This window comes from Protomyctophum parallelum (genome assembly GCF_964188405.1).
Source record: "Protomyctophum parallelum genome assembly, chromosome: 18".
Lineage (NCBI taxonomy): Eukaryota > Metazoa > Chordata > Actinopteri > Myctophiformes > Myctophidae > Protomyctophum > Protomyctophum parallelum.
The window spans coordinates 26,511,823-26,531,311 of NC_139716.1; positions in this window are offsets into that span (position 1 = coordinate 26,511,823).

The window sequence follows — 19,489 nt, forward strand, 5'->3', positions numbered from 1 at the left end:
TAGCCCAAGGAGTGTTTTTTGTGCAAAACTAATGCTTGGAATGGATTCAGAATCATGAAAACCCCCTAGTTTGACATGACACATGCTACAAAAACCATAAGGAAAATCTGAAAATCTAGCCTTATATAGGTTGTTAATGGAAATGTCACATAATATGTGACATTAACAACCTATATAAGGCTAGATTTAGTAGGATACACTATGAAACACATCTCTCAATACCAACAGCCGGTCATTAATGTATGTATATGACAATATTTTGGGCCAATAAAAAAAAACGGTATACCACATTTCCCGCTTGAAACAAAAGAAGGCTGTTGGCTGCCGGACTAAAACGGATTGTAAATTAGAAAGAGGGATGAATAATTGGCAGGCAGCCTTTGTGTTTACATGTGATTGAAGTGAGACCAACATAAGTCATAGCCGGGGAAATCATGACACGGAGGCCGGTGATGAAGGCATGGAGAGAAGATAGATGTTTTATAGCCAACGGAAGACTGGCGACAGATGGAGGAAAAGATGACAGATGGAGAGAGAGATAACATCATTAGTGCAAAAGAAAAGGTTTTGTGGCTTTTGGCGGCAGGACCGGGAGATGAGAGAAACAATGGAATTGACATGACATAGTTAATATCTGTTCGCCACATGACGTTAATCCCTATGGCTCAGATAGGCTACATGCCACAAGAGAATGTTATGCAAAAGGTTCATAATCTTTTCAATGTAACACTTGTGTTTTTGAAAATACTATAAACCACGTACAGTGTCAAGGATGTTCTCATCCACCAGGTTCCCAGTCTGATGGTGAGATAGTGCCCTCACCCCAAGATTAGTTTGTATTGATAACTGGATTGAAAGTTATTTATGTATATTACAGTTAACTATGAAATCTATAGCATTTCCTGTCAGTGTGTGTGTTGGTTTGTTGGTTGGTTGGTCACCCCAGGCAAGACCCCATAGGCCTCTATAGTGCCCAGGTCACCGTGACATAAGCCCACATATGGTGCCCAGGTGCCCAGGTAACATCACATGACATCATCAACGATGGATATCCCTGATGTCATAGTAAATGCAACATTGCTGTCGCAGTTAAGCCCATATATGGAGATCCCTTGTGTCATCAATATTGGCCAGCAACTCTACATCTGACCTCAAACCCTTAGATCTCCATATTGTTCTGACATTCCATATGTTGATCCTTCCCCATCCATCCTTCCTCTTCGATGTCTCCCTTTTGACTTATAACTGTCCATTCAAACTCTAGATGGGCGCCTGGCGCCCGGCAGCTGGCAAAAACTAGAGTTCTCAACAGGCCTACCTGTCCATTCAAACTCTAGACGGGCCTGCACCAAAGTTATTAGTGCAGCCGCAGCCGACAAAAACGTTCTCAACAGTCCCGGAAATTAAGGCCCGGCCCTACGTGGGCCCTCATCAAACCCTGTACACTCAAGAGAATGTCACCGCTACCAGCCTTAGATCTCCATATACTGTATGGAACTGACCTGTTCTGACATTCCATATGTTGATCTGACCTCATCAAACCTCCTTATATGGCCAGTACAGAACTAATTCCATGTTGGTCTGACCCCCCATTCCAAAGCACCAGCAGTCGCCCAGCAGTCTGCCGCCAACGAGGCGGATGCGTGCACACCACTTCTCGCCCTCAGGCGTCTTACTGGTAGTATGTATTGATTGATTGAAAATTGTATATTACAACATTTTGTAGAATATACAGTTCAGGGGAAGTACAGATACAGTACAACACAATCTTCTAAGAGGATAAAACCATAAAAAAGCTCTAAGACTTGTTTATATAGGGTCCTACAAGTAAGCTATGAGACAACTACACACAGCCAGGGCAGTGAGTACTTTCATACAGATGTATTGTTTGTGTGTTTGTGTGTGTGTGTGTGTGTGTGTGTGTGTGTGTGTGTGTGTGTGTGTGTGTGTGTGTGTGTGTGTGTGTGTGTGTGTGTGTGTGTGTGTGTGTGTGTGTGTGTGTGTGTGTAACGAAAGCCTTATTAGCTCACATGTCCTCACAATATGTGACTTCATAACAGTCATTTGGTTCAATTTACCAAGTGCAAATTAATTAAGTGATGAAAGTAAAGCTCACATGACTACTTGGTGGACGAAAGGTTAGAGAAGTAGGCCTGTGACCATTTCACTTATCTATAAGTCATTGATCCAGCTGCACAGTATTAATGTTAATTTAACTTTGAGTGCTACTTATTTTAACGCTACACTGAGGATTATATTAGTGTGTGATCTCCCTCAGTCTACCACTGAGGTGTCCTTGAGCCAGTCGTGTAACCTCCAGATGTTTCAAGGACCATACCACCATCAATACTAGGCCTATGCATCGTCTAGACTGAGCATTGGTTTTCAACTAGTGGTCCTTGAGGGGTTCCAGGTGGTCCCCGACTCCCCATGCAGCTAAATGATAGAGAGTTGGGTAAACAAATGGACCCTTATGTATGTTTAACCCTTATATAACTCTTGAGAGTGTAAACTGAAACCAAATGGACCCGTAACCATAAACATTTTACGCTCTCAAGAGTTAAACAAGAAGTTTACACAATTAGAGAATGTAGAAGAATTGTCATGTTGATTGTTTGCCTCTTATCTCCTATACCTATAGCATGGAATTGTGGTCAAAATATTATCCAACGACAACAAAATATTCAAAGTTTTGAGTCTGCAAGGCTTAATGTCATCAAATGGTGGTCTGTGGCTCAAATGCCGAAGAAATAGTGGCCCTTGATATGAAATGAGTTGAAAACCACTGGTCTAGAGCAGTGGTTTGCAACCTTTTCCATATCAAGGCCCATTATGTTTTTGGCCATTTGAGCCACAGACCACCATTTGATGACATTTAGCCTTGCAGACCCAAAACTTTGAACATTTTGTTGTCGTTGGATAATATTTTGTCCACAATTCTAGCTTTTGGCTAACGTTGATGTGATGCAGATGTTTTAACAATAATTTAACTCTTGAGAGTGTAAAATGAAACCCAAGGTAGCTGATCTACATTGTCTTGTGTTGTTGCAGTGCGATGCACAGTGAGCTTGCAGACTCGCAGAGCATTTGAAGTCTGAAAACATTACATTCTTTGCCTCTTTTTTTGTCAGGGTTAAAGTGGTTAATGAATGCGAAAACAGGACGTAAACAACAAAATCAAATCCTTCCTTGGAAAGTCTCTCCACAACAACATCACGCCTGTAATGGATGGATTCACATGACCTCGGCCCATGTGATGCTAGCCTAACTGGGTGTATGTATGTATACGTCACCCTTGCCTTGATCAATTATAAAGTCTTAACGTGACTAAACAATGTAATCAATACACGGGGGATGTTATGTTAGGCCATGGCATAATAATAGTTAGATGGGGAACATTGCCCAGTCCAGCAGAATCAATGGCTCAGTGGCACAGATAAGTTTTATGAGTAAATCTTCACGAGCATGGAAGGCATATACACTTTATACAGTGCCCCCCCCCCCCGCCTCTCTCGCTCTCTTAGTCCTCTCTCTATAGCTCTTGCTTTTAATCTTTGATCTCTTTGTCTCACCCATCATCACACATACTGTACATATAGAGATTATGTGTGTTTACTTTATTTACAGTACATATATAACTAGCACATGCGCTACTTAACCCATTTAGGCCTGACCTCGAAATAAATAAATAAAAACTTCTAAATCATGACAATTTTCGGAAAGATTTGAGGCACATTTTAACGATTTTTCAAAAATAGCAGACCTACAAGCTCGAGCTTGTAGATCTGCTATTTTTCAATAGCTAAATTATAACATAATGTTTAAAACACCAAAAGGGGTCCATGATATATATATATATATATATATATATATATACAGTATACGACATCATAAGCGCCATGTTTACACATACACCCAACCACGCTTATAGGGTCCCTGTGATGATGCTTAATTAGTGCTATGGATATCATAACCAAAGCGTCTTCATATATATTGATGCCCGCCCCCACGCTGTAGATATGATTGATTATACTTCCTCTTCTGTGTTTGACATGATGGGAGTGCAGCATTGTGAATGTAAATGTTCATTCTGTGCATTTATAATATATCAGTCCATGCAATATATAACGATGGTGGAAGAAGTAGGCTACTCAATGTTTTTTACCTAAGTAAAAGTATAGCCTACCTACCGCAATATAGAAATACTCCGTTATAAGTAAAATAATTGTTTAATTCATAATTTGCAATAATAATCAAAACCTACAAAGTAACTAAAGTTTTTAACTAAATATTTGTCTCTATTGATGTAGATGTAAAAGTACAGACATTTTAAAATACTATAATAATAGTAACAACAGTGGATTCTGTACTTCAGTACATGTACTCAGGTACATTACACCAGGTGTACACCAGTGGGGTCCTTGAAGGAGATCCAGGGGGTCCCCAGCTAAATGATAGTTTGGAACCAAATGGACCCTGGTCTGTAACTCTGAGAGTGTACAAATGGAACCAAATGAACCCGTCCATTTGGTTCCATTTGTACACTCTCAGAGTTAAATTAACATTGATTTTACAATATAAATTGGGGTCTCAGAGATAGAAATGCCATTAAATGGGTACCCGTCTGTAGACATGAAAAGTTTTGGGAACCACTGCATTACACCACTGATTTAATTACTATCAGTCCCTATTATAGGCATATGTCATAACATTTGTTGTGGGGAAAACCCTAGGATTTAGGTGGTTGAACGCATGTGCACACAAATACAATTGCACTCATGTCTCTCACTTGAGGCCTGTTTTAGTGTATCTCCTTGCTGGCCACTCCCACATTCAATTACACCACATGCCTCATGCTTCCGTTCTCATTACTCACCTGTGACAACTTCTCCAATCAAGCCACCACCTATAAAACTGGACTCATTCTGCCTCATTCTGTGCTAGAATATAATGTAATGTTGTTGGTGTGTCTTCTGGACTCCTGCTTTTCAGTATTTGATGATGTTTCTCAGTGATCCTCAGGTTTGACCTTCTGCTTGTTTTTTGAACTTTGACACGGCTAGCTCCTTTTTGTTGTGTTTGCCTTTAGGACGGATATTGTGTTTTTTTTTGCTTCAGTTTATGTAAGCTTTTCCCTTTTGTTTGGTCAGACTCACTATTAACCCATTTTGACCTGAGATCAGATTCTAAAAATGTCTTCTACATCCGGACAGTTTTCTGAAAAAGCTATGTTTCTATGTCAGTCGTTCTTCGATTTTTCAAAAATAGCAGACCTACAAGCTCGTGAGCTTTTATATCTGCTATTTTTCAATAGCTAAAGCATAACATTATGCTAACACCAAAAGGGGTTCCCGCCCAAAATGGGTTGCCATAGTAAAACAGAGGTACGACATGGGGCCAGTCCAATATGGCAGCTCTTCTACATAGACTATAGGCGAATAGTGACAAAGGCCTGAATCGGAACTTTACGGATTACATTGGAGTCTTTACGGTCTTTACAGACAAACGAGTTACATGAACCACATGACTGGGCTGTTTTCTGCCCCCTCAACGTATTTTCGGCTCTCGTTGGGGTTATATTGCACCCAGAGTGACAGCCAGGCTGTTCTTATTTTTACCTTTAGTTAACAAGACACAGACCCGCTGGAACGCTTCAAATACTGTCACACACACATCTGTCAAGGAGAAAACACAAAAAAGGGATTATATTTCCATTGCTGTCCTACGAGAGACGGAGAGAGCGAGAGAGAGAGAGAGAGAGAGAGAGAGAGAGAGAGAGAGAGAGGGAAAAGAAAAGATGGGGATGGTATGAGAGAGAAACTGAATTAGAAGATGAGAGCGAGGACTGTTACAGTGCCAGGGAGGTCATGACACGAGAGGAAAGAAAGGAAGGACGGGAGAACAGAGGAGAGGAGAGGAGAGGCGGGGGATGGATCTGTAAGCCTTCTGGGGCGATTCATCTTTGTTTGCCAACTGAGAGCTTTCTCTCTCTGTGTGTGTGTGTGTGTGTGTGTGTGTGTGTGTGTGTGTGTGTGTGTGTGTGTGTGTGTGTGTGTGTGTGTGTGTGTGTGGCAATGTTCAAGGCAAGCAGGAAAAAGTAGAAAGTGTGTGTGCTCAGGTACTTCTGCTTGTGTGGGCATGCTTGTTTTTGGCCGCTACACAAATGGTGTGTGCGATTCATCTTTGTTTGCCAACTGAGAGCTTTCTCTCTATGTGTGTGTGTGTGTGTGTGTGTGTGTGTGTGTGTGTGTGTGTGTGTGTGTTTGCGCGCGCGAGTGTGTGCGCGTGCGTGCGTGATGCAAGGCACCAACCTCAACCTGTTTCTGCAGGAGCAGTTATAGGTGTCTTGCTCAAGGACACTTTGACACTGTGTGTGTGTGTGTGTGTGTGTGTGTGTGTGTGTGTGTGTGTGTGTGTGTGTGTGTGTGTGTTTCTTCATGGCTTCAATGTCTCCCAGTGAGATGCAATGTGCTGTGCATGCACATTCCACACACATTTTTGCACACTCACGCGCACGCACATTCAAAGCGAGAGGGTTGCGCTGTGGCGGGTTTTCTGTGTTTTAATGCAGCCTCAAAGGAATCCAAGTGACCCAACTGTGTGTGTGTGTGTGTGTGTGTGTGTGTGTGTGTGTGCGCGCGGTGGGGGGGCAGGGGAGGACAGGACATTGTGTTGTGGTCGCCCTGTGACTAGCCCCATAGCTGGTGTGAATGTAAATTAGATAGAATGAGGGGTTGCACATAACACAAAGCAGAGATGAAGAGAGAGGGGCACAGGTTGGGGGTGAGAGAGAGAGAGAGAGAGAGAGAGCGAGAGAGAGCGCAACATTGGGAGAGAGGGAGACAAAGGGTGAGAGACAGGGGCAGAGAGAGAGGGATGTTTACAGTCCGTTTTAACAGCAGGCGACAGCCAGACGAATGTTCTATTACTCTATGGGACCGGCCACTACGGGTGATAGTCGAAAAGTGGGCGGAGGAACGTAGCCCGAAAAATAATGAATCTCTTCGCCCGATAGCGGGCAATTAGGCGATGTGTCGCCCGATGCTCGCCCGCTGTTAAAACACACTGTTATAGGGAGATGGAGACAGAGAGACAGAGAATCAGACAGAGAGAGATGAATTGAGAGAGAGAGCAACATAGGGAGACAAAGGGTGAGAGACGGGCAGAGAGAGAGGGACGTTTAGAGGGAGATGGAGACCGAGAGTCAGAGAGAGGGAGAGTTAGTGCAAAAGGCTGATTCCTGCACGTCGTTCTCCCGCAGAGAATTTTCAGCCAATTGAGGCAGAACAGGATTAGCTCTCTCTCTGTCTCTCTCTCTCTTCACCTCTCTGCCCTGCATTCTCTCCGTATACCCTGTCCTGACCTGCATCCTGCAATAACATATCTCTCCATCTTTCCTCCTCCTCTCTCTGTCCAGCTTTTACTCCCTACATGGCTCTCCTCTATCTCCACCTCCCCTCTTTTTCTCGACCTCCATCTCTCCTTCACTCTGTCCTGTCCTGTGCTCTCTCTCTCTCCCCCCTAATACAGGTCAGTTTGGGTAGTTATTTCACCCTCACAAGGGTTCAATTGACACCGAGGACCAGTGGCCACTTGCCTGCCCAACATGTAATTCCTGGAAAAGCCTCTGCCGAGGACTTTACACTGTGTCTTGTCAGGGTCAAACACTGCTGACCGTGGCCTTGGATTAAAGCTGCCCCGTGGCTGTAATCCAGCCCATGCAGCATCCTCTGCTCCTGTGCAGATATAATCTGCCTGTACATCTGTTTGTCTCTTTCTCTATACGTTTATGGGTCAGGCGATGCAGTGGATGTGAGTGTACGAACGGAACAAAATGAACTCTTTGGCCTTTGGTCTACAGCAGGGTTTAAGTGTTCATTATTGCAATTCATTATTACTATATACTGGAGTGAATATAATTACTTTTTTCTTTACTATTTTTATTTTATTTTGCTTTATTGATATAAATGAAGATAGACAGGGAAGAGGGAGAGAGATAAGGGGAGAGACATGCAGCAAAGGTCGTCATGAACGGGACTCGAACACGTGACGCGCTATCAGGCCAAAGCCTATATGTGGCATGTGCCTGGACCGCTAGGCCAGCGGGCGCCCTGAAAATAATTTCTTGATCCCCTCAACTAAGGGTGATTGAATATAATTATGTATAGTCAACGTCCGGCCATTGCTTCATGTCACCCACTCCGTGACCCGTGTGAGGCGGTTTGCACAGAACCTTCCTCACAACTCTTTAAAACATCCGTACATGTGAATCCACTTCCAGTCTTTGTCCTGTTGTGCTACATCTCTGCATAGCTACATCTCTGCATACAGTAGCTACATCTCTGCATAGCTACATCCCTGCATAGCTACATCTCTGCATAGCTACATCTCTGGTAGTTCAACCGGACAACGAAACTGACTTCCGCCGCATCATAGGTTATCTTGCAAAGTCAGGAAAGGTGGATATACTTTGGGTTCAAATCTTGACAATCTGACAAAAAGTTAAATATTACAACAAGTATAGAACATAATGTGAACAAAAAGTAGTGGGCTTCCACGTTAGTGCAGAAAGAAGAAATGTGGTGTTGATCGTCCAGCAGTTTATGAAATGAGCTCTGGACAGTAAAAAGTAAAAGTCTGTAGCAAACTATCTTGAAATTGTACTGGCTGAAACGTGGCTTTGTATCGTGTTGTCAAGGGACACAGCCTTTAGTCCAGAATATGAATATAGCTTTAATTTAAACTGTAGTTAGGGAAAATAGGTAACCGGCAAGATTGGATGTCTTTCTCCCTCTCCGTCTTCTGTGTGTATTCTCTATCTCTCTGTGTATTCGCTCCCATCTGTCTGTGCTCCCTGTCTCTCTCCATGTGATCTCTCTCTGTCTATGTCAAGGAATCTCTCCCATTTCCTCTCTCAACACACCTCTGCCATTCTCTGCCACTCTCATTCCTTCTCTGTCATTGTGCGTGTGTGTGTGTGTGTGTGTGGGGGGGGGGGACAGAGAGAGAGAGAGAAAACTCTGACGTCATGGCCAATTTAAGTAGGTCAGACACAAAGATGTTGATGTTATGTTATGTCATTTGTGTTGGAATCGTCCTGCTGACCAATCCTGTTCATGACACACACACACACACACACACACACACACACACACACCTTCCCTTTACATAAAAAGGGAACTCTTATCAAAGAACAGTTATGAAAAGAACCAACAATAGGAACTGTCAGCAACTGTATAGAAAGGATCTGTCCAACCTTAATTCCAAGGTGGATATAAACATGCAATTACAGTATTGAAATGCAAAACAATAAATAATAAAATATTAAATAGGTATAATGAGGGCCTACAGTTATAAAAATCACACCCGTGGGAAGCGAGGGGCGCTCTTATCATCGTACATCATTGGCCATTTCCAGCCAATCCTAATTTGCGTCCTCACCTTCGTCTTCAATGTTTGTGTTACGCAAGGTTTGCATTTAAACAAACACTCAAAAGTGTCCATTCATTGTCAATGGCATTTAATGTTTGTGTAGGACAAGGTTTGTGTTTGCACACACACTAAAAGCTGGACATAGGACCCTCAAAAATCCAACTGAAGGGCGCCTCACTCCTATAAACTAACAAACATTAAAAGTCCATAGACTTGGCTGCCACATGACGTAATTTCCAAAAGCCAGACATTGAAGGGGGTATAGCACCCCTCAAAAAATAAAGTGCAGAAATTAGAAATAATAAATGAACATTATATTACATTTGAATTTATGGAAAGGCCTTTCGATACAAAATATATATCAGGCCGTATTTGTCACATTGGTCGATGTTTATCTGTTGTTATGCCTCAAATTTACACCGGCTATGTTGATATGTTGGTTATCTGCAGGCAATAGCTGCAAATTGGGAAATGTTACATATTCTAATCTCCGTTTCCCTGGCACAAAGGGGAGAAAAAACAACAACAAAAACTATATAAACAAATATTGGTATTGGCTATCGGCCATTATAAGGTGCATCCTTAATTGATACGTTCCAAACACACATGTACTTGCTCACATACTCAGCTACATACTACGCGATGTTAGCCACATACTTAACATCCATTTTTAAACTACCTAGCTAGCTGCGTATGTTTCTTCTTCGTCTTTCACATCCCTTATTTCCTCCGGTATTGCTCTGTATTAGGGATGCACAGACGTATCGGCCACATATGGGTATGAAACTGACATAAACCGATGGCAGTAGCCGATATTTATCTGTTGTTGATAAAGCATACATTTTTCGTTGGCTATGTCGGTGTGTTGGTTATCTGCAGCCTATACCAAGCTGTAGATACTGAACATTTATTTCTTGTATTGAAGATGTATTTGTTTCCCTGGCACAAAAGGGGGAAATAAAAACAACAAAAACTAAATAAACATATATCGCTATAAGTATCGGCTATCGGCTAAATTGTTATTTTAAACATCGGTATCTGAATATATTGCTAAGCTCTAGGGGGGCTTTGTGTAGCCGACGGATCAAAATGTACATGCTGAGTGAAGGGTATATGTAACCATATCTATTTTTACGTGGAGTGTAATTAGGCCTTAACTCGATTTATTTGATGTTAGGCTATTATTAAAACAAAAACACATGGTACATACTTCTTACATAATTTCCACGGTGGTCCTTGGTTTTGGACAAACAACACATTACAGAGAACTCATTGGAACATATAACAGTAAAAACACTATACTATAAATGATAAAACTAAAAACACAGCATAAATAAAAATAACTATTTAGCTTTTCTGCAACCTCTTCTAAAAACCATGATTCAACCGTTCCATATCACCAGGGGTTAACAACCAGTTCTATATAGTTCTTATCAATTTAACTCAATATGGGGTCTAATAAATAAACATCAAATCCTTAGAGAGGTGTTCTGTACAACTTGGAGCCTATTAACATTTTGTATTACATTTTAATGTTTTTATTTTATTTATTTAATATTGTATAATTAAGACATTAAAACACAATTTTGTCAATGTGTTATTTTGGTTAGTTTGTCCGAGTTCAAATAAAGGACATTATTTGACATTAAGTATTTTAATATCTGCTAGACAGTTAACCAAAGGGGGACAAGTTTGTAGGGTTGTTGGACTTCACCAGAACATATAATTGTCGTCTGCATAAAAATGAAAGATGTGCCATGACTAGTATGAAGTCACCATGGGAAGCATTATTGCCTCTTTTGGGTGGAGACCTGTCCAAAACCGTTTCGAGCGTGCAGATCTGCTACTTTTGATGCTTTTGTGTGTCGCTTTAGTATGATCAAGTACATGTCGGAAGAAATGACACTTGTGTGAAGTGCGGCCCGCCTTTGGGGCACACAAACATTACATCACGGGGTCACGCACAAAAGCAAACGTAAAAAGCTCCTATCTTTGTAGGAGCTTTCTGTCTGACAATAAGACAGGGTCCAATAATGGACTGTATGTGTGTGGCTCCCATGTGGATCTCAGACAGAACTCTGAGATCTTTGACTAATAGGTCTCTGGGACCTAAACTGTACAATCCACAGTGTTAATTTAACTCAAATGGAACCAATGGAACAGACCCAGTTAACAGATCCATGAGGGGTCAATTTGGAACCCTAGTGATCCCTGTGGTGCATGTTGAGAAACTGTGCTTAAGACGACGGCATCTTGTAAAGATAGCTAAACTAAATTCTCTCCAGTTTCTTCTGAACAGTATTGTGGCTTCCAGCTTCTGTGGCACAGCCTATAGAGGGTTATCCAGATGTCCATCCATAGATTGGTACTGGAGTTTCACATTCCTAGTCAAAGCCTCATTTTCTACCGATAGTCCCTGTCTCTCCTTTCCACGTTTCTCCTGCTCCATGCTAAATGCCAGGTACCAGCGATTCTCTCTCGTTCTCAATTCCTCTTGGACGAGGTGGAGCTTTTCAGCCAAAGCCTTGTTTTCTATAGCTAAAACCTGTTTGTCCTTCACCCATTTCTCCTTCTCCATGCTAAATGCCAAGTACCAATGAGTCTCCCTGGATCTCAGCTCTTCCTGGATCTGCTCCAGTTTGTTCTGGAGTTGCGCATTCTTCTTGGCCACGGCCTCATCGCTAGCTAGTACCTGTCTCTCATTCCCTGGTTTGTCCTGCTGTGTGCACCTGCTGCAAGGCTCTTTTGTTCTCTGCAGCTCTTCCTGCACAAGGTCCAGTTGGTTCTGGAGTTGCCCATTCCTCCTAGACAAGGTCACATTTTCATCAGCTAGTCCCTGTCTCTCCTTCCCTAATTTCAATTTCTCCTGCTCCGTGCACCTACAATAAAGCTCTTTGGTTCTCAATTCCTCTTGGATGAAGTCCAGCTGCTTCCGGAGTTGCACATTTTTCTCAGCCAAAGCCTCATTTTCATCAACTAGTCCCTGTCTCTCCTCCAATTTCTCCTGCTGCATACACCTACAATACCGCTCTTTTGTTCTCAGCTCATCTTGGATGAGGTCCAACTGGTCCTGGAGTTGTCCATTCTTCTTAGCCAAAGCCTCGTTTTCATCCGCTAGTCCCTGTCTCTCCTTCCCTAATTTCATTTTCTCCTCCATGCACCTACAATAAAGATCTTTGTTTCTCAGTTCTTCCTGGACGAATTCCAGTTGGTTCTGCAGGTGTCCATTCTCCTTAGTCAAAGCCTCATTATCTTCAGCATTTGTCTGTTTGAGGTGGGTGATCTCTTTGTCCTTCTCCCCCAACCTCCTTTGGAGTTGTAGGAGGGACTCTGCCATTGACTGAAACTCCGCCATTGTCTCTGCATCCCTGAAATTCTGTTCCATGCATAGAGGCTGTCTGGTTCTCAGTTCTTCTTGGGTGAGGTGCAGTTGGTACTGGTGCTGTATATTCTCCTCTATGACGAGTGTTTGCTTCTCAGACAGGACCCTCTTGTAGTTCTCCTGTTGAATACAGAGACTCTTTTTGAGTGCAACGATCTCTTCTTCCTTCTCCTTCAACGTGCTTTGGATTTGTTTCAAGGTTTTGTCCATTGTCTGGAGCAGGTCCTGCTTCTCGTCCGCCAAGGCGTTGATAGTTTGCTCTGCAGATAATAACTTTTCATCCCAGTTCTGCTTCATTGCCGTGATCTTCTCCTTGGCGCTGTCTAAATGGTGCTTCATGCAGACAAAGTTTTCATTATACATGTACACGCCTGTACCATGAGGCGGATCTCGACAAGAATACATATTGGTGGCCATTAAGTCTCATTAAGTCTTGTACATGCTAGTACTGTCTGACAAATGTTGTAATATCTTTATATAAGCCTGTGCTTGACGTAACAGTCATACTGTAGGTAGTACAAAAACAATTCCCAAATATGGACTATATTTCAGCACATTGACGCTTTTGGGATGACCAAATGTTGCACAAATAATTATATTGTCCATTGTCTGGAATAGCAAAGTCAATATTAAAGCAGAATAGAATCACATTTTGGTTGTGCAATGTAACATTATAAAACCTGAAAGAGCTTTTTTGAGGGGCACTAGCCCCTCCTCTGCTCAGCTTTGTGTGTAGGTATGTTTGTACTATAGCACGGAATGTGATGATTTGATTGGCTGATGTATGATGCTGTGTGATGATAAGAGCACCCGATATAATTCTGCTCCCCGTTTTTATTTCCACTTTTTTCTTCATTCAGTCATTTTTTGGGTCCAGCACCGTATTCTGAAACTGGGATGTGCATATCGTTTTCCTGCTTTAGATAAGAGCACCCCTCACTTCACACGAGTGTTATTTATTATATATATACATATTATTTTTCTTTCTTTTTTTTACTATTAATTTATAATTCATTCTGGACTGGTTTAAAGATCCAGATCAGGATCTGCAAATGGTGAAAATAAACTCTTACGCAATTACAAACATAATGTACACAGTATGAAACTACCATTGTTTTTTGCAGATGGGTCAAGGCAGCAGCCTTTTTCCAGCAGCAGTGCTGAAAGCAGGGCGGGAGAAACAGAAAGGCCTGATGTCCGTCTATTTTAACTTCATTGTACACAAGCTATTTGACTATTTTGTCACAAAACAGACAAAATAGTCGCTGGACTTTTATCAATTTCACACCTACAATCGCTCGATTGAAACTTTGTAATCAAATGTCTGTCCGATTTTATTTCTGTCAATCCAATACTGGGTTGGTCTTTTTTAATTAAGGGCGACACACACTAAGTGCAGCTGCGACATGCGTTGAGTGGAGCAAGCGTGATATGACGCTCAGTGCACGTGTAAATGTACCATAAGCTCAGTGACTTGACTTGCATAAGGGCACTGGCAGGAATTTGTGTCTATAGCATCATCATGTGTGGGAGGAAACCAGAGCAAACCTATGTGAACATGCAGACTCCACACAGAAAGGCCCCAGTGGGATTTGAACCCACGACCCTTCTATATGAGTGCTAGAAATGTTTTATTTGGTGTACAGTACGCACGTTTCTTTGTCGGGTACATGACTACAGCAACAGTGCTAACTGCTGATCTATAGGGCTGCAACGATCCAGCCTAACAGTTCCTCATAAGGGGCAAATTAATGAATGAATTATTGCCTAATTAATGATTAACTCTTAATTAATTAATCATGAATTTATCATGAGATCATCATTAATTCCTGTTACTTAATAGTGAAGTCACTAATACTATGACTTAACCTTACTTACGCCTCTAGGTCGTCTCCAACCGGCTTGCTGGGGATTGAAGGCGAGGATGGTGTGTGTTGTTGGATGTTCCTCTGGCGGATGGTGTGGCCGGTAGCCATAGATAGATCTTTATTTGTCATTGCAACGTGTACAACGAAATTAAAAGTGCCAACCAATCAGTGCATCATATCACAAAACATACTGTACAAGATAAAACAAAAACACATGACTTCTTGTTATTGCACAACCCCAGCAGCCCTAATGCACAAGCATGTCATTTTCAGCTGTGTACAGCTGTGTAGCTTTGTACAACAAACCCTTATTGTACTTAAGATAATAAATAGTAATAGAAGGTAATAGATAATAGATAATAGAAACTAAAAAGTGTCGCAGCAACAGATCATTTTTTAGCAGCATTTAGTGCAACTACCGCTGTGGGATAGAAACTGTTACTGAATCTGTTGGTCTTGGACTTGATCACTCTATACCGTCTGCCTGATGGCAACAGTTCAAACAGTGAGTGAGCGGGGTGGGAAGTGTCTTTTATAATGTTCAGAGTTTTTTTATGACAGCGGTCTCTGTGTAGTTCTTCCAGTGTGGGGAGAGGGCAGCCAACGATCTTCTGTGCCGTATTTATGACCCCCTGGAGCTTTTTCCTCTGCGCCACTGTACAGCTGGTGTACCACACACATATGCAGTACGTTAGTATGCTCTCTATGGAGCACCGATAGAAGGACACCAGCAGTCTCTGTGTGATGTTGTTCCCCCTGAGCACCCTCAGGAAGTAGAGCCTCTGCTGGGCTTTCTTCAGCAGCTCAGAGGTGTTCGTGCTCCAGGTCAAGCCCTCCTCCATGTGGACTCCCAGAAACCGGCAAGAGGACACCCTCTCCACACAGTCCCCATTAATGAACAGGGGTGGAATGACTGTTTTCTTCCTCCTGTAGTCTATGACCAGCTCCTGGGTCTTGGATGTGTTCAAGAGCAGGTTGTTCTCTCTGCACCAGTCCGTCAGCTGCACCACCTCATCCCTGTAGGCTGACTCATCTCCCTTGGAGATGAGCCCTACTACTGTGGTGTCATCCGCGAACTTCACCATGGTGTTGCTGCGGTGGGCGGGGGTGCATTGGTGTGTGTAGAGGGTGTAGAGCAGCGGACTCAGCACACAGCCCTGTGGGGAGCCGGTACTGAGGCTGAGGGACGTAGACATGTGCTGTCCCACTCTCACCCTCTGACTGCGACCAGACAGGAAGCTTTTAATCCACATGCAGGTGTTGTGTGGAAAACCCAGTTCCCCCAGAACATCCACCAGTCTGTGGGGGAGGATGGTGTTGAAAGCAGAGCTAAAGTCCACAAAGAGCATCCGCGCGTAGCTCCCCTGCTGCTCCAGGTGGGACAGTGCAGCATGGAGGGCTGTGGCCACGGCGTCCTCTGTGGATCTATTTGCCCTGTAAGCGAACTGGTGGGGGTCAAAGCCACGGGGCAGGAGTGATGTGATGTGACCCCGGACCAGCTTCTCAAAGCACTTCATCACCACTGGTGTGAGTGCGACTGGCCGGTAGTCATTTAGACTGGAGATGTTGCGCTTCTTGGGCAGGGGGACTATGGTGGAGGATTTCAGACAGAGTGGGACAGTGGACTGGGCGAGGGACTGGTTGAAGATCTTGGTGAAGACCCCAGCCAGCTGGTCCGCGCAGTCCTTCAGTACACGTCCAGTGACGCCGTCAGGACCTGCAGCCTTCCTCGGGTTGATGGCCCGCAGCGTGCGCCTCACCTCGTGCTCCTCCACTGTGAAGGTGAAGCTGCTGTGGACCGTGGGGTGTGACGTTGCTGCCTCCGGTGGCTCTGCCTCGAAGCGGGCAAAGAAGGTGTTTAGCTCCTCTGCCAACGAGACGTCACCCTCGACAGCTCCGACGGTAGTCCTGTAGTTGGTAAGCTGCTGGACTCCCTGCCACACCTGCCTGCTGTTGTTGCTGTCCAGATGGTCCTCGATCTTCCTCCTGTAGTCAGCCTTGGCCTCTCTGATGCCTCTCCTCAGGTTCGTTCGGGCTGCGCTGTAGTTAGCCCTACCCTCAGACCTGAAGGCGGTGTTCCTCTCCTTCAGCAGCCGCTGGACCTCCCGGGTCATCCAGGGCTTCTGGTTGGGGTAGACCCGGATGCGTTTGTCCACTGTGACATTGTCTGTGCAATTTTTTATATAGCACAGAACACTGTCTGTGAACACATTCAGGTCCTGGTGTTCAAAAACCTCCCAGTTGGTCCTGTCGAAGCAGTCCTGCAGCTGCTCAGAGGCATCCTCAGGCCAAGTTTTGACAGTTTTTGTGATGGTGGGGGCAGTTTTCCTTAGGGGGGCATATGCAGGAATTAAAAGCAGGGACATATGGTCAGACTTGCCCAGGTGCGGTAGTTGTTTTGCCCTGTAGCCAAGTTTGATGTTAGAGTAGACCTTGTCCAGAGTGTTAGCTCCTCTCGTAGCACATTTAACATGCTGGTGGAATTTGGGGAGTGCTGCTTTCAAATCCGCCTGGTTAAAGTCCCCCGCTACGATGTGTACAGCGTCAGGATGTCTGCTCATCTGGCTGCTAATGCTGCCATGTAACTGTCCGATAGCCAAGCTAGCATTAGCATCCGGTGGAATGTAAACAGCCGTCGTCATGACAACGGTAAACTCTCTCGGCAAGTAAAAGGGTCTGCATTTCACAGTCACATACTCCAGGTTCGGGCAGCAGTGACTATCTACAATCACTGTATTTGTACACCAGTTGTTATTGACGTACATACAGAGCCCCCCTCCTTTGCTCTTACCCGAGTTCTCCGTCCTGTCATGACGCTGTGCGGTGTAGCCTGTCAGCTCGATAGCAGAGTCCGGTATGAGTGAGTGAAGCCATACCAGCACACTAGCCGCATTGGGAGCTGTTATTGGGTTTGCTCTCTTAAAGCCTAGCTGGTTTATGACACGCTGGCTTCACATGATGCCTTCGATCCTCCTGGCTCTCGTCTGGAGGATCGAAGGCATCACATGGTGGGTTTGTAGATCTGCTTTTTTTTGCTGGCTTCTATGCCCAGGGTGAGTGGTCATAGGTGGGTAAGATTAGCAAGGTTCCTAGATGAAACATCAAAATGAGGGTCTGTGGGCCGTCTACAATCTTCAACCAAACAGTGGCTCCAAAGCAGTGGAGAACGACAGGCAGCTATGTAAGTGCTGAGCGCAGGGGGGAGCAGTTAGGGTATTATTAAAGTGTCTTGCTCAGGCATAATGCCTTGACATAGCCAGGGCCATGAATCAAACCTGAGACCCTCAGCCTGCCACTGCAGGCTCTCCGTGACCGTCCATTCAACTATGGCCGCCCTACTAGTGGATCAAGATGAAGTACTATACAGCCATTACTCATCACCGCAGTGGAAGTAGGCCTATAGTGAGAGGAATTGGCATTAGCTGCATGGGTCCTTACAGATAGAGTGACGAGACGAGAGATAGTTCACATGAGAAGAGGAGAGAGTGAGAGAGAGAGAGAGAGAGAGAGAGCCGCAGAACAATTTTGAAAAATGAATGTGAAAATGAACCCAGGGGACCGACTGAACAGTGAATTAGATCACTGAGGTGTGACTGAGCTCAAATGCCATTATGTTGGTCTACTCAATCCAATTCTGTTCAGAAGCAAACCAAACCAAACCAAATAATAGCTCATTTTCTAATTATTATGATCCATCTCTCTAGGTCGTTTTCAGACGAGCCCTCCATCGTTGCTTCCAGTCATCCCGGTTCTCCATACATCTGGCCAGCTCGTTGGTGATTTCTTGAGCACAGTCATCCACATATATTAATGTTGTACATCCTCGTGACCGGTGCCCGTGTGTTGGTTCCCACAGCACTACTTTTCTGACTGGCAGCTCTTGGTGCCTTTGGCAGTGTCCTGCTAGTCTCATTCTCCTGGCTTACAGGTTCTCGTTGGTAACATGTGTACTCTTGCTGATGCTAAGTACTACACGCAGCAGTCTGGTGTAGCACCCATCTAGAGACTTCTGCAGGGTTGGCTTCAGGGTCCAGCATTCACTGCCGTATAGGAGAACAGACTCTACCGTTGCATAGAAGCTGAGTTTGGTTTGGTTTCTTTGTATGCCAAGACTTTTTTATTTATTGTTGACTTTATTAAGCAATTGCATGGACAAGCACAGGGAAGTATTCATGGTCTGCTAAAAGGATGAATCCAAGAAGGCCTATTGGTTTGTTTCCATTGGGGTCCTCGTGTACTACTCAATTAATCGAAAAACATTAATGACAGACAAATATACGTACAATACTATGCAAAAACATCATATGAACTGAACGACTGGGAGAAGAAAAACTTTTACAGACTGCAAAGAAGTTGTGTTTTCTGTGAAACTGGTGCATGCAGTGCCAATAAATTGTTCCACAAATAACCTGCTGCTGGCTATAGCCTCTATACAGCCAGTCTGCCTTTGGCTTATCAGAAAACAAACGACACCTGTACCACGCTGTGCAAGTCCATTGTTCTGTGGACTTCGGAGCAAAAACTAAACGTGGCTTTTGTTTTTTGGTGATAAATAAGTGGTGATGTATTATTTCTCATGTCATTGATTAAACAACTGCTGGCCTGGTATGGTTATATTGTGGTTCATTGGTTTCTGCACACTGTGGCCTGATGTGTAAGGAATGCCAAACCCTGTGCAACAATACGCACACATATACAATACACTGCTAGCGCATACACACTCACGCTCACACACACTCTCTCTAGGTCGTCCTCAGACGAGCCCTCCATCGTTGCTTCCAGTCATCCCGGTTCTCCATACATCTGA